The following is a 13,861-nucleotide window of genomic DNA, read 5'->3' as shown; positions in this document are numbered from 1 at the left end:
AGATGACTCAGCAGTTTAAGTACTTGCCTGCAAAACCTAAAGACCCAAGTTAATCCCCAGTACCCATATAACACCAGATGTATAAAGTGGTACATGAATTTGGAGTTCATTTGCAGTGGCTAGAGGCTTTGGTGGGCTCATTCTCTCTCTTTCTAGTTGCTCTCTCTCTCTCTCTCTCTCTCTCTCTCTCTCTCTCTCTCTCTCTCTCTCTCTTTCTCTTTATCTCTCTCAATAAATAAGTAAGTTGGGACTGGAAAGATTGCTTAGTGGTTAATGTACTTGCCTGTGAAGCTTAAGGACCCAGTTTTGATTCCCTAATACCCACATAAGGCAGATGTACAAGGTGGCACATACATCTGGGGTTCATTTCCTTCTCTCTCTCCCTCTCTCTCTCCGCCTCTTTCTTTCTCTCTCTTTCAAATAACTAAATAAAACTTTTAAAAATAAATGAATAAGATATTTTAAAAATATAGTGTAAAAGCATCTGGCTACTGTAAGTTCACTCATCTTTTAACACCATTGACATTTGGGGTGGACTAATTCTTTGTTGGAGTCTGCAGAGTGGCCCTGTCATCTAAAGCACAGCTTGTCTCCCAGCATCGATAGCTTGTGTATACCCATTAGCTAATAGCCATACAGACCACTATCCTGTCCATCATCACAAGAAAAAAATTACATTTGTGCTCTGTATGCTAAAACCATCCCTGTTTAAGGACCACTGCTCTAAGGCTGGGGAGACAGCTCAGTTGGTAAAATTCTTACCATGCAAGCCTGACGACCTGAGTTCCGGTCACCCCTGTAGCAACGCTGGGTGTGGCGACACACTCCTGTAATCCAAGCACTAGGGACACAGAGGCAAGAGGATTCCTGGGACTCGTTGACTAGCTAGTCTAGCCAATTAAGAACTCTAGGTTCTATGTGAGGCTCTGTCATAAAACTCAGCGTGGACATATACTAAAGAAGATACCTAATGTCAACCTCTGGCTGCCGCAAGCATGGACACTCGTGCACGCACACGCATACACACCCATGTGCACCAACACGCATATGAACACACACACACAAACACACTCACTAACCCCCATCCCAGTGTTCAGTATCTAGTCACTGTTACATTCATGCTACACACTACCATCCTCATTCCTGAGAGCATCATCCGCCCACGATGGTGACAGCGCCTGTGCCCTGTTGAGATCTATATTTTTGCACTGTTTAAGAGTGGACAAGAGGCAAGTCCCTGGTGTGCTAGCAACACCACAGGAAACCTACAGCTCCCCGTGAAATCTCCTTTCTCAGAAAGACAAAGGGCCACCGAGTCGCTCAGCCGCGGGCGCTAGCTCTACCCCTCAGTTCTTGTTTGTGAGATGTTACAGATGTTTCCCTGGGCAGAGATTCCCCAGCGCTGGGGTTGCTGCCATGAAAGGGACTCCTGAAACTGCCCTTGGCAGTCTCCACACACCACACTTACCTGGGGAAGGAAGGAAAAAGACATTCAAGAAGGAGCCATTTTCAACAGAAGTCACTCCCTTGGCTGTTTGTGTGGTTTTGTGCTTATTTGGGTTTTGCAAAAGTGTTTTCTTTTCCCCCAAATTGTTCGTGTATATTCTAATGGTGTTTGCTCTGGGTGCTTTGATATCACGCTGTTTTGAAGGTGCGAATGTTTTCCATAGCACATCTTGCTAAGTGTGCAAACTGAAAGGCAGATGTTGGTGACTGAACAGAATCTAGTACTCATCAGAGTTTTTAACCAATTAATTGTCAAGCATAAAGTGAAGTGAAGATTATGAAGGTCAGGGAGGGGGAGGCAGATGACATAGCTCCAATTTCTCACTTTAGAGATTGAGTTTCTTTGTCTTTTGTTTGTTCCAGGGTAAAGTGTGTGAACTGACTCTCTGCGGTAGGCCGTGGGTATCTTGGGGCTTTTTCTTTTCTCTTTATGGTGTATGTTACATGATGTGTATGTGTGTGTGCATGCTCATGCCAGAGTTCAAGTGCATATGTGCCACAGCATGTGTGTCACGGGAGATGCGTTGGGGAGACCAGAGGACAACTGTGGGCGTCAGTCCTCGCCGTCTGCACTGTTTGAGGCAGGGCCTCTGCCTGGCTGTTGTTCACTGGTCAATTCACTTGTCCCCATATCCCATCTCACCCGAGGCGTGCTGGGATTGCAGAAGCTTGCCACAGTGTCTGCACATCAGAACTCACACTTACACAGGAGCTCCTTATCTACTGACCCATCAAATCCCTTCCTGTGGCTATTTCTTTCTTTTTTTAAAGTATGTACGATACATTTGCAAAGGTCATGGTGTTGGGCTCTAACAGACCTGGATTCCAGCTATAGTTTTATCACCGATGAATGAGTGCCCTTGAACATCTCACTTAGCATTGGGGAGCCTCGATGTCCACACTTGAAATGAGGAAGTAAGAAAGTGCCTCTGTGAGAACTCAGGATCGTGTACGCCAACTACACAGCAGGTGGAAAGGCCCACGGGTCGGTCGTACTCCAAAGTCGGTTGGTGAAGTGACAAAGGGAAGGAGCCCCTCTCCTAACTTTACCTGGTGCCAGCTTTATGTCTTGATGGAGGAGCTGGAGGAGGGCGCAATGGGAAACCTGCCGATGAGGTCGATAGCTTTCTGGTCTGTCAAGAAATTATTTATTAGTTATTTATTTAAATATTTTAATTATTTATTTTCAAGCAGAGAGAGAAGTGGAGAGAGGATAGGTATGCCAGCACCCCTTACTGCTGCACACGACACTTTGTACATCTGGGGAATGGAATCTGGGCTGGCAGTCTTTGCACGCAAGCATCTTAAACTGCTGTTCAGCCAGTTTCCCGTCACTCAAGAACTTATTTAAAAGCTGGGCTGGAGTGGGAAAGCACTTACTAGCATGCACAATGTCCTGGGTTCAGATCCCAGCACGGCGGGAAGTTCAGACTCATGACAGAGCTCACTTTCCGCTGAGGCCCCAGTGAAACAGTGCCGAGCAACGGGGTTAAGCCTTCTCGTAATGAAAAATCATTGCTGTGTGAGTAGCGGAAGCGTCCAAGGAGCCCTCACTGAGGAAAGCCCTCAGTAGAATGGAAGTGGTGGGTGGAGGAAACAAGAATGCAACTTGTCACTGTGTCTGGATTTAGTCAAATACCAAGAACTTTGGGCCCTTTCTCAAGGCTTATTTCTAACTAGGGAGCTAATAACACTCAGTGCTTGAACACTGGGCATTCCACTCACAGGAACAAAAGTTCTCTTGAGAATCTCAGGGACGTCCAGGCCCACATTTAATGGCCTCTAGTAATTTACCTGTGATGGGTTACCACCCAAGGTGAGTTACCTAGAGAAGATAGCTACCTATCTCCATCTCCTGATCAGTTAAGAATAACAGTGATGCTAGGGCTGGAGAGATGGTTTAGTGGTTGAGTGGTTGCCTATGAAGTCTAAGGATCCCAGTTTGAGGCTCGATTCCCCAGGACCCACATTAGCCAGATGCACAAGGGGCACACGCATCTGGAGTTCGTTTGCAGTAGCTGGAGGCCCTGGTGTGCCCATTCTCTCCCTCCCTCTTTCCCTCTCCCTTTCTCTCTCTGTCTGTTGCTCTCAAACAAATAAATAAAAATGAATAAAATATTTAAAAATATTTTTTAAAAAGTGATGCTAAATCTATAGAATCATATGGTAGAAAGGCAACTGCTTTGAAGTGGGGTTTAAAAAAGATTCTGCCACGTGTCTGTGTGTGGCATGCATGTCTGCCTGTGTGTATGTGTGTTTATTGAGCTTTAAATGGAAAACACTCCCACAGGCTCATGTATTTGAATGCTTGATCCCTAACTGTTGTTACTGTTTGGGAAGACTATGGAACCTTTAGGAAGTGGAGCTTTGCTGGAGAAAATGGGTAACTAGGGCTGGAGAGACCGCTTAGTGGTTAAGGTACATGCCTGAGAAGCATAAGGACCCCAGTACAATTCTCCAGGTCCCATGTAAGCCAGATGCACATGGTGCATGTGTCTGTAGTTTGTTTACAGTGGCTAGAGGCCCTGGAGTGTCCATTCTCCCTCTCTCTCTCTCTCTCTCTCTCTCTCTATCTGCTTCTCTCCTCTCTTTCTCTCCCTCCGTCCCTTTCTCTGTCTCAAATAAATATATAAATATAAAATCTTTAAAAAAATAAAGAAAATGGGTAACAAGAAACAGGCCTTGAGGTTTTTGAACACATTCCCACGGCCTGTTCATCCCCTGCTTCCTAATCGCAGTGACCAGCTCCGTTCCTGCTCCTGCCCCATGCCTTCCCTGCCGGCAGGGACTCCACTCCCTGAATCTGTAAGCCAAAGATAAAGCCCTCTCTGTGCTATACTGCTTCTGGCCAGTTTCACAGCAGTGAAGAAGTAACGGGTACAGTGCTCAAGTGTGTGTGTGGGCACATGTGTGCACATGCATGTGGAGGCCAGGGGTCGGCACTGGGGCTTCCTCAATCTCTCCACCTGATTCTTGAAAAGCTCACAATTTGATTGGACTTACTAGGTAGCGAGCCCTGGGGGTGCTCTCATCCATGACTGCCTGGTGTACAGGCATGCAACAGGACACCCATCATTTGACATGGAAGCTGTGGATCGGAACTTGGGTCCTCACGGTTACACACCAAGCACCTTACCTACTGTGCCCTCTCCCCAGCCCCTGGATCGAGGCAGAGTCATGAAAGTCCTTGTCCTGTGTCTGAAGAAAGCCATTATCAATGTGTAGTCAAATGAAGGAAAAGTCTCTCACTTATAGATAGAACCTTATTTTTGCCAGACAGAATGCAGCAAAAACCAGATGGGCCATCAAGAACTCAATATAAGAAGTCTCTTATTCCAGAGGTTTGATGTAAAGGGAGATAAAGCTCAGAAGAGACACCAGCTGGACGTCGTCCGGTGCCAGGGCCGAGCTGCTTCACCTGGCTCTGTAAGGTAAGCACAGTAACCCTTACCATGGTGCTGCCATGGAGGTGGAAGGTCACCACACATGCAAGGTGACTGTCCAGAGTACCCAGGAAGTGTTAGCCAACTGACCCATGCAAAACACTCTCAACCATACATTTCAGTTCAGCCTCATTCAAGGACTCACATTCCACTAAGCCCATAGTAAGACAGTGCCAATCAAGAGAGCCATGCCTGCACTTCAGGATGCTGGGACAAAAATACCTGACCAAAAAAAATAGGTATATGGCAGGAAAGGTTCATCTCGGCTTATGGCTTCAAGTTACAGTCCAGCATAGTGGGGAAGACATGGTGGTGGGAACTTGAAGCGGAGCTGGTCACCATCAGTACACACCAATGAAGCAGAGTGATGAATGCTGGGGTTCACCCAGCTCTCTCACAGTCCAGGACTGTGGCCCAGTTAAGGTGGGTCTTCCTTCCTCAGTTAACCTAATCAAAAGAATCTTTCACAGACATGCCCAGAGGCTAACCTCATCTACATAACTTCTCACAGGTAACTCTAGGTCCTGTCAAATTGTTTGATCCATACACACCATCACAAGACCTTCCTTCAAACCCAATCACATAATGTGACAACTTAAATCTTCATGATATTCTAAGTGACTTAGGGGTGTGCCCTGTGGCTTTGTCTCAGAACTGTAGTCACCTCTTTCCCTTATAATAACTGTCCACTGACTTGTGGCCAGTGGACGAAGAAACTGAAGGCGGTTGGTTTCAGCCTCCCCAGTTGCCAAAGCGAGGTATTTTCCTCCAGGTTTCTGGGTGAGTTATTCAGCCAACACCCTTGCGAGGAAGCAGACCCTTCAAGGCCACAGGCATCTGGGACACAAGGCCTCTACAGTGTTTCGAAAAGTCAGTATCGCTGGCTGATGATAAAGGGGCATTCACAGTGGGCAAAGCCACCCCGCGGGAAGGGGTGGAGCCAGGGTGCCAGGCAGACCTAGCACCGACTTTGCAGACAGTTTGCTATTTTCCATGTCTCTGAACTTGAGCGGGTGCCAACGCGGCTAACAGCTTTGGGACACAGATTGCAAGCCCCCGGCTTTTCCATGGAATTTAGCAGCAGCTACCAGGGGCGTCATCCCACAGCGTTCATTTTTTCCCTGGCCTGGTTTCCCACATTCTGTGACCACCTTAGTTTGTGCCAGGGAAAATATCGAAAGCCTAGGTAAACGAAGGGGAACCCAACCTTCACCAGTCCGGCCTTAAAATAGCCCACACGAAACGCCCCCACCCCAGAGTGTACATAGGCTGTGACTGCAGCTAGTGTGCTCGGTACCGCCCAGCCTGCCCCAAGGGCCCTCACCCCTTCCCCTGAAAGCCTTCCTCACAGGGAGCAGCTCCCTGCTGCCTCGCTCCAGTCGGACCCCATGACTTAGGTGAAGGCGAATGGCCACCAGGGGACCAGCATGCACCACTGGGCGGGGTGGGGACACTGGTAAAGCCTATGTCTGGGTGGGGCGGAGAGCTGGCGAGAGCCAGAAGGAAGAGTTCCTGGAGGAGAGGAGAGGAATCACAGGACACACCTCAGGTGCCTGCTCCTGGGTGGCCTGGGAAGCAGTCCTGGCAGATAACACTGGCTGTCACAGGCCTTCTAGAAGGGGCAAACAGAGCAGGGAGAAGAGCCAGGGAAGAGACCTGGTGACTAAGGAACAGGAAGATGGTCAATGTTTTCTGAAAGGGCTATCCTTGGGGACTTGGGAATTTGCTTCATTTTGCAAATAGCTATGCAAGATGCCCAGTGAAATCTGAATTTCAGATTAACTTGGAAATATGCTTTCCAGAATATGTATATTCCCCTGCAGAATGACCTATGTCTTTCCTTTTCCTTTTCTTTCTTTCTTTTTTTTTTTTTATTTTATTTATTTTTTTTTTTTTGGTTTTTCGAGGTAGGGTCTCACTGTAGCCCAGGCTGACCTGGAATTCACTATGGAGTCTCAGGGTGGCCTCGAACTCACAATCCTCCCACCTCTGCCTCCCGAGTGCTGGGATTAAAGGTGTGCGCCACCACGCCCGGCTGTCTTTCCTTTTCTTGAGGCAAGCTCTTACTGTCATCCAGACTGATCTGGACTTCACCCTAGGCCAGGCTGGTTACTCATAGTTATTCTCCTACCTCAGCCTCCTAAGCTCTGTAATGAAAGGGGTGTGCCACCACACCTGGCTTACGTCTTTAGCATGACTATGATCTATGAAATACTTGGACAGATTTAATACTACTTCATAGTGTTATACAAATTTTAAAAACAAAATAAGTTTTACTGTAAGAATGTCCCATGCCACCTAAGCCACACCCTCCAGAGGCTCAGGATAGGGAAAGAGTATAAGAGCAGGAGGAAGGGAAGGGAACTTCGGAATGCTGTCGTCTGGATACCACATGACCGTTGCACTCAAGAGCTCACAAGGGATGTGTTCTCCTAGACAGGACTGAGCCTGTCCGTATTCCATCATAGGGGAGGGAGGGGCTCAGCAGACCAAGACTCCACACTTCCCAGAGTAGATACTGGCTGCTGGTGATTGCTGGGGGAGGGGGACATTCTTCCAGTGATCTAGCCACTGGTGGGCTGCCCATTCTCCTGTAAATAATCCCCCACCCAAGAGCCTGAAAATGGCTACAGTTTAACTCAGTGGGTCAAAATGCAATAGGCATGAACATAGGAATGGAGATTGAATGGGAATGAGGGTTTTGGTAGGAGGGAGAAGGTCATGAAAGAGGGTAATTGGCAGGGAGTTCCAGAATGGAACCAAAATGCTTTGTATACATGTCAACAAACAAAACCCTATGGGCTAGAGAGATGGCTCAGTGGTCAAATCACTTGTCTGAAAAGCCTAACAACCCAGGTTTGTAAAACCAGATGCACAAAACAGCATATGCACCTGGAGTTTGTTTAGAGGACCTGGTGTGCCTATTCTCTCTCTCTCTCTCTCTCTCTCTCTCTCTCTCTCTCTCTCTCTCTCTCTCCTTGCAAATAAATAAAAAAGATACTTAAATATTTTTTTACCCTAAAAATTAAAAAAAAATATTGGAAGCAATATTTAATGCTCTATGCTCAGTGTTTGTCTTTAATCCGAGTGTAAGGGGTGTGCTATAATTTAGCCTCCTCCACAGCTTGTCACTAGAATGAAAACTCAAAGTTAAAGACAACAGTTCCTGCTCTTTCCTGCCCATTCCTTATGTGACTTTACTCAGTAATGTGTGAAGAAAGACATAATATCAAAGATAAGTGTGTGCTCTCTGAAGGAAAAGGAAAACAAAAACAAAAACAAAAAAAACAAGCCTGCCTACCCTGGCTTCACCTATTCTTAGCTGTGTGTTGTCACACTCTTGGGCAAGTAACTTAATGGTCATTTCCTAAGTATTCACATCCACTCAGTGGAGAAAATGATCCCTGTCTGACTTAGATGTGATAAGAAAACCAGGTACATAAATCATTTACCGTGTGGCAGGCTCCTGACAATCGCTGTACCGTCGGCGTTTATTAGTGCTGCTGTGGTGGTGGGGTGCTTTGATAAGGAAGGAAATGGGGTACAGGGAAGTCGGCTTCTGACTCGTGGGTGTTAAGAGACTGTGTGAGCCAACGCTGGGCATCTTCAGCCAGCTTTGCAACCCTTACCTGGGGATTCTGAGATTCCTTCCAGTTCTATAATCCCATAATTGAAAAAAATAAGAATAAAAGATTAAGTGGGTAAGAAACCACTGGAATACAACCGATCCAACAAAAATGGGGCTGGTCTAATGAGAACAGAAAGTGAAAGTTCACAGAAATAAAGAGCCCGTCCCCACACGCAAGGTGAGAATGAACCTGTCCCCACACTCAAGATGACTGGGCTAGGCCTCTCATTGCCTTGATCGGAGGAAAGCTGTTTGCAGAGAAGGAGATGAAAGACTAGCCAGTTACAGCCGAGGATTTTGCCTGGCCTCGGATTCGCACCAAAGGGAGCTTTGTGCTACGGTCAGGGTGTGTGTGCCCTCCCCAGATCCACAGATCTTGATCCTCGAGATGATGGTGTTAGGAAGCAGGACATTTGAGAGGTAATGGATCCCTCATGTGTGGGATTTCTACACTCATAGAAAAGGCTGCAGAGAGACCCCACCCCCTCACCCTTCCCACCACGTGAGGACACAGAAAAGGTGCCATCTATGGACCAGAAAGCAAGCTGTCACCCAAAACTGAATCTACTGGCGTCTTCTTTGTGTTCACTCCCTGGCTGATGAGAACTCAAAGCCCATTGTTTATAAGTCACCGAGTTCATGGTAGCAACCCAAGCAGTCTTAAAATAAAATAAAATAAAATAAAATAAAATAAAATAAAATAAAATAAAATAAAATAAAATAAAATAAAATAAAATAAAATAAAACAAAACAAAACAAAACAAAACAAAACAAAACCAGGGTAATTCCAGGGTGGTCAAGCAGGAGAGCCTTTCCAGGCGTAGCCCTTTCAGTCAGAGGGAATGATTGCATAAGTGTAAATCTCAGGTTTGTGAAGTAAATGTTTTCAGATTGGTAAATTATTCAATGTTTTGGAGAATCTCCTTAAATTATAGCACAAAAAAATATAGGAAGATCAATTATTCAAGTATAACAGCTTGTGAGCTCATCCAGTAAAAGTCAACGGTTCGCCATACTGTTCAGTACCTCACCTGTGTTGTCTGTAGCTCCATGGGCGACATTCATGGCAGCCCAGGACTACACATCAAAATAAACAGGGACCCACCACCTGCTGCGGCCCAGGGTTAATCCACTGGGATTTGCAATGGTGCCAGGTAATTTTATATCTCTCTGATGATCTCCGTAGCTATTTACCACTACCCTTGAAAAACCATCACTCAGTCACAAAGAAAATACTTGCTCCTGTCATGTTGTCACCCAGGAGGCAGGTTAGGAAGATGTCTCCACAACAATGGAATCCAATCAGGCATCTCTTTCCTATATATGGGGCAGGGGAGAGCAAGAGGGGCAGCCAAAACCTCTACTGACCCTAGGTATTCCCTTCATAGGGGCTCAGGAATCTGTGGGGAATTGTGAAACACAGTCTTTTAACCTGGTACAGTCACAAAACGCATAGAGGGCATTAGCGTCCTTCAGTGCGGCAGTGACCTAAGAGGCTGAGTAACGATATTCAGTGACAAATAAAATGGAGATAGATGGAGTGCATCGGTGCTGAGATGAAAACAAGCCACATTGGCCAGTCTGGAATATGAGTTTATGATAGTTCCATGATAGAAGGTGAGCGTCTTAGAAAAACGAAGAACATTCCAGAATGTGGAGGTAACTCAGTGAGAAAAATGCTCAATGCAAGCAAGAAGGACCCGAGTTTGGATCCCCAGAGCCACACAAGGCCAGACGCAGTAGCACTCATCTGTGACCCAGCACTCCTGCAGCGAGACATGAGGCACAGGAGAGAAGGTCCTTCAAAACTCACGAGCCAGCTCACCTGACCCACACCGTGCTGAGCAACAAGACACCGCCTCAAATAAGCTGGAAAATGAGATCCAACACCCAAGATTGTCCTCTAACCTGCCTGTGCACCCCATGGCATATGTGTGCCTGCACGCATGCCCACACGCCTGCACACACTGTAGACCTCACTGGCCATTTTGGGGTGTTCTAGAGTTATTCCATGGGTGTTGTGATTTAAGGAAATTGGCAAAAACATTAAATTGGGCACTAATTTTAAAACCTTCCCTCCAACCTGAAAGTCCATCTACTGTACCGTTTTGAGTGCACATCCTTAAATAGGGGTCCTAAATAGGTTCACTGACTACAAACGATAATATGCAACAGGTCATGAAATTACAAACCAGCCTTTGAGTAACCACTCAATCAATCTTCAGGCAGTTATCTTGCGAATGCAGTTGAATTGTGTACCAAGCTCACTTACGCATGAAATTTTTATAATACCTAAATATTGAAGTCACTTAAATTCCCATTACAAAGGGATTAGTCAATTCAGTTATGATATTAATATATCCATGAAGTAAATGTGAATTAACAGAGAGTGTGTGTCTGCTCCTGAGGTCATGATAATCTCTACCTGTATAAAGATGGCATGATTTAGAAATATCATGAAGCAATCTCAAAAGTTGGTTGCCTAAAAGAGAAGACAAGTCTTTAAAAGTGCAAGGGTCCTGAAGGAGGTGGGACATAATTCCATACCCATTAAATACTGGCTTCATTCAGTGACTTTCTCCCAAAGATCACGGTACAGAAAGGAGCAGTAATGTCACCACGAGAAACCTGATAAACACTACATTGGCCAGGTGACCGGCATGCTAGGTAATTGACAAGCTATGGCCAAATGGACTGTGTTGGCCGGGTGATCAAATTGAAGTCTGTCATCTTGACACCCTGTCACCTCTGAGGTCATCCTCTCTAAACTCATATCCTGTGCCTAGCCACGAAAAAAAACATCCACCGACTCACAATGAGAAACTTTATACAAAGCACCCAACCAGCTCTCCTGAGACTGCAGTCACTGAAAAAAAGTCTGAGAGACTATGACAGACCAGAGAAGGTCAAGGGCACATGCCAGCTAAATTAAAGTAGTCTCTTCAGTGAGATCCTGGGTCTGAGAAGGGACACTGGGGTAAAACAAAAGAAATAGAGTAAGTTAGAGAATTTAATCTATAGTGTGCCAACATTAAAATTACAATTGTTCCTTATTGATGTGACACATATACCCCCAAAATATAGGAACCTAGCCTGACATGGTAACTCACACCTTAATCTTTGCACTGGAAAGGTCCAGATAGGAGGTAAAAGGATTGCCATGAGTTTCAAGGCCAATTCTAGGCTACAAAATAAGTTCCATGTCAGCATAGACCCCGCCTCAGAAACCAAAATAATAGCAATAATAAGAAGAAATTGAGTAAATAAATAGATATATATTCTTGGGCTGGAGAGATGGCTTAGCGGTTAAGCGCTTGCCTGTGAAGCCTAAGGACCCCGGTTCGAGGCTCGGTTCCCCAGGTCCCACGTTAGCCAGATGCACAAGGGGGTGCACGCGTCTGGAGTTCGTTTGCAGAGGCTGGAAGCCCTGGCGCGCCCATTCTCTCTCTCTCCCTCTATCTGTCTTTCTCTCTGTGTCTGTCACTCTCAAATAAATAAATAAATAATTTTTTAAAAAGTTTAAAATAGATATATATTCTTATAGATATATTTATATGTGTGTATATTCCTAACAAAAGGGGGAATTGGGTGATAATGCATATGGAAATTTTGTAAAAATCTTTGTGCTTTTTCTTTAGATATAAACTACTGTGCTCTCAAATGAAATGTATTAAAATTGAAAATAAGAAGAAACTGATTGTTCACATGTGTATAAAACCTCTTTGGAAGAACGAGGAATAAATTATTCATTTCAGTTGCCTACAGAGAAGGAACGAAGTTAGTAAAGGATATGTTTTCACCATAATCACAATTATATTTTAAGTTGGAAATTATACAGACACACTATGCTTCTTTAAGCATAGGCTATATCTATTTTATGGAAATAAAACAATTTTTGGAGGGGAGTTGAGGTACGATCTTGCTCTAGTCCAGGTGGAGCAGGAATTGGTCTCAGGCTATCCTTGAACTCACAGTGATCCTCCTACCTCAGCAGCCTGAGTGCTGGAATTAAAGGCTTGCACCACCATACCTGGCAGAGAGAAAGGGAGAGAAAGAGAGAGAGAGAGAGGTACCCACACCAGGGCCTCCAGCCACTGCAAACGAACTCCAGATGCATGTGCCCCCTTGTGCATCTGGCTTACATGGGTCCTGGGGAATCAAGCCTATAACCGGGGTCCTTAGGCTTCACAGGCAAGCGCTTAACCACTAAGCCATCTCTCCAGCCCCCAAACAGATCTTTTTTTTAAAATATTTTATTTTTATTTACTTATTTGAGAGAGAGAGATACAGAAATAGGCAGACAGAGAGAATGGGCGCGCCAGGGCTTCCAGCCACTGCAAACGAACTCCAGATGCATGCACCCCCTTGTGCATCTGGCTAACGTGGGTCCTGGGGAGTCGAGCCTCAAACCAGGGTCCTTAGGTTTCACAGGCAAGTGCTTAACCACTAAACCATCTCTCTAGCCCCCAAACAGAATTTTTAATGCAAGCTGTTGATGTTTTGAAATACACCCGTGTCCAGAACACATAAAACCAGTGCCTTCTTCAAGAATACATTAAGATTTGGGTTTTGGTTTTGGGTTTTTAACACATAGCCATAAGTACAGTACCTAAAAGCACAAGGATCCAGGGAGAATGGCATTAGGGACATGTGAGTTTTGAGAACAAAGGGAGAACCTCAGGTAATGCTCAGAATCTATGGTGCTGCCCGAGATGACTAGAAGCACCCCAGAAACACGACGGCGGGTGTGTAGTGCACAAGGGGGTGATGGGGAAAGCGAGGATAAATCATCCAAAGGGCGCGACTGGGTGCACGTAGTGTAACTCTGCTGGAATAAAATATATGGTGGGATTTCTCGCCCTCCACTTCCCAGTAGACCGCCTTCTATAACACCCCAGTTCCAGAAAGAGCCTCTCTCTGCCTTTTGGCCTTTAACCAAGAGAAACACACGACACAGTTGAACTTCTAAAGGGCACCCTGCCCCAGAGCTGGTACTGCAGTCATTCTTTCCTGCCCGCTCCAGTCACCCTTCGGACTCAGCCACTCCTTGGCAGAAGCCACCTGGGAGGTGACAGGGCATCTCTATAGTCAGATCCATAAGCCCAAGAGAGAGGACTCAGGATTAACAGGTCACCAAGCCAGCCAAGGGCCAGGAGCCAGAAGGACACCCACTGAGAAAAGTAGGGAAACGGTTAATAATTCAAGGTGACAAATTAAGCCAGCCACTCAAGGGCTCCAGTTTGGCTGATGGTGAAGTCAAAACAGAACTGTCGGAAACTGGGAG

The sequence above is a fragment of the Jaculus jaculus genome, chromosome 9 (assembly GCF_020740685.1).
Source record: "Jaculus jaculus isolate mJacJac1 chromosome 9, mJacJac1.mat.Y.cur, whole genome shotgun sequence".
Lineage (NCBI taxonomy): Eukaryota > Metazoa > Chordata > Mammalia > Rodentia > Dipodidae > Jaculus > Jaculus jaculus.
This window is presented reverse-complemented; position numbering follows the sequence as displayed.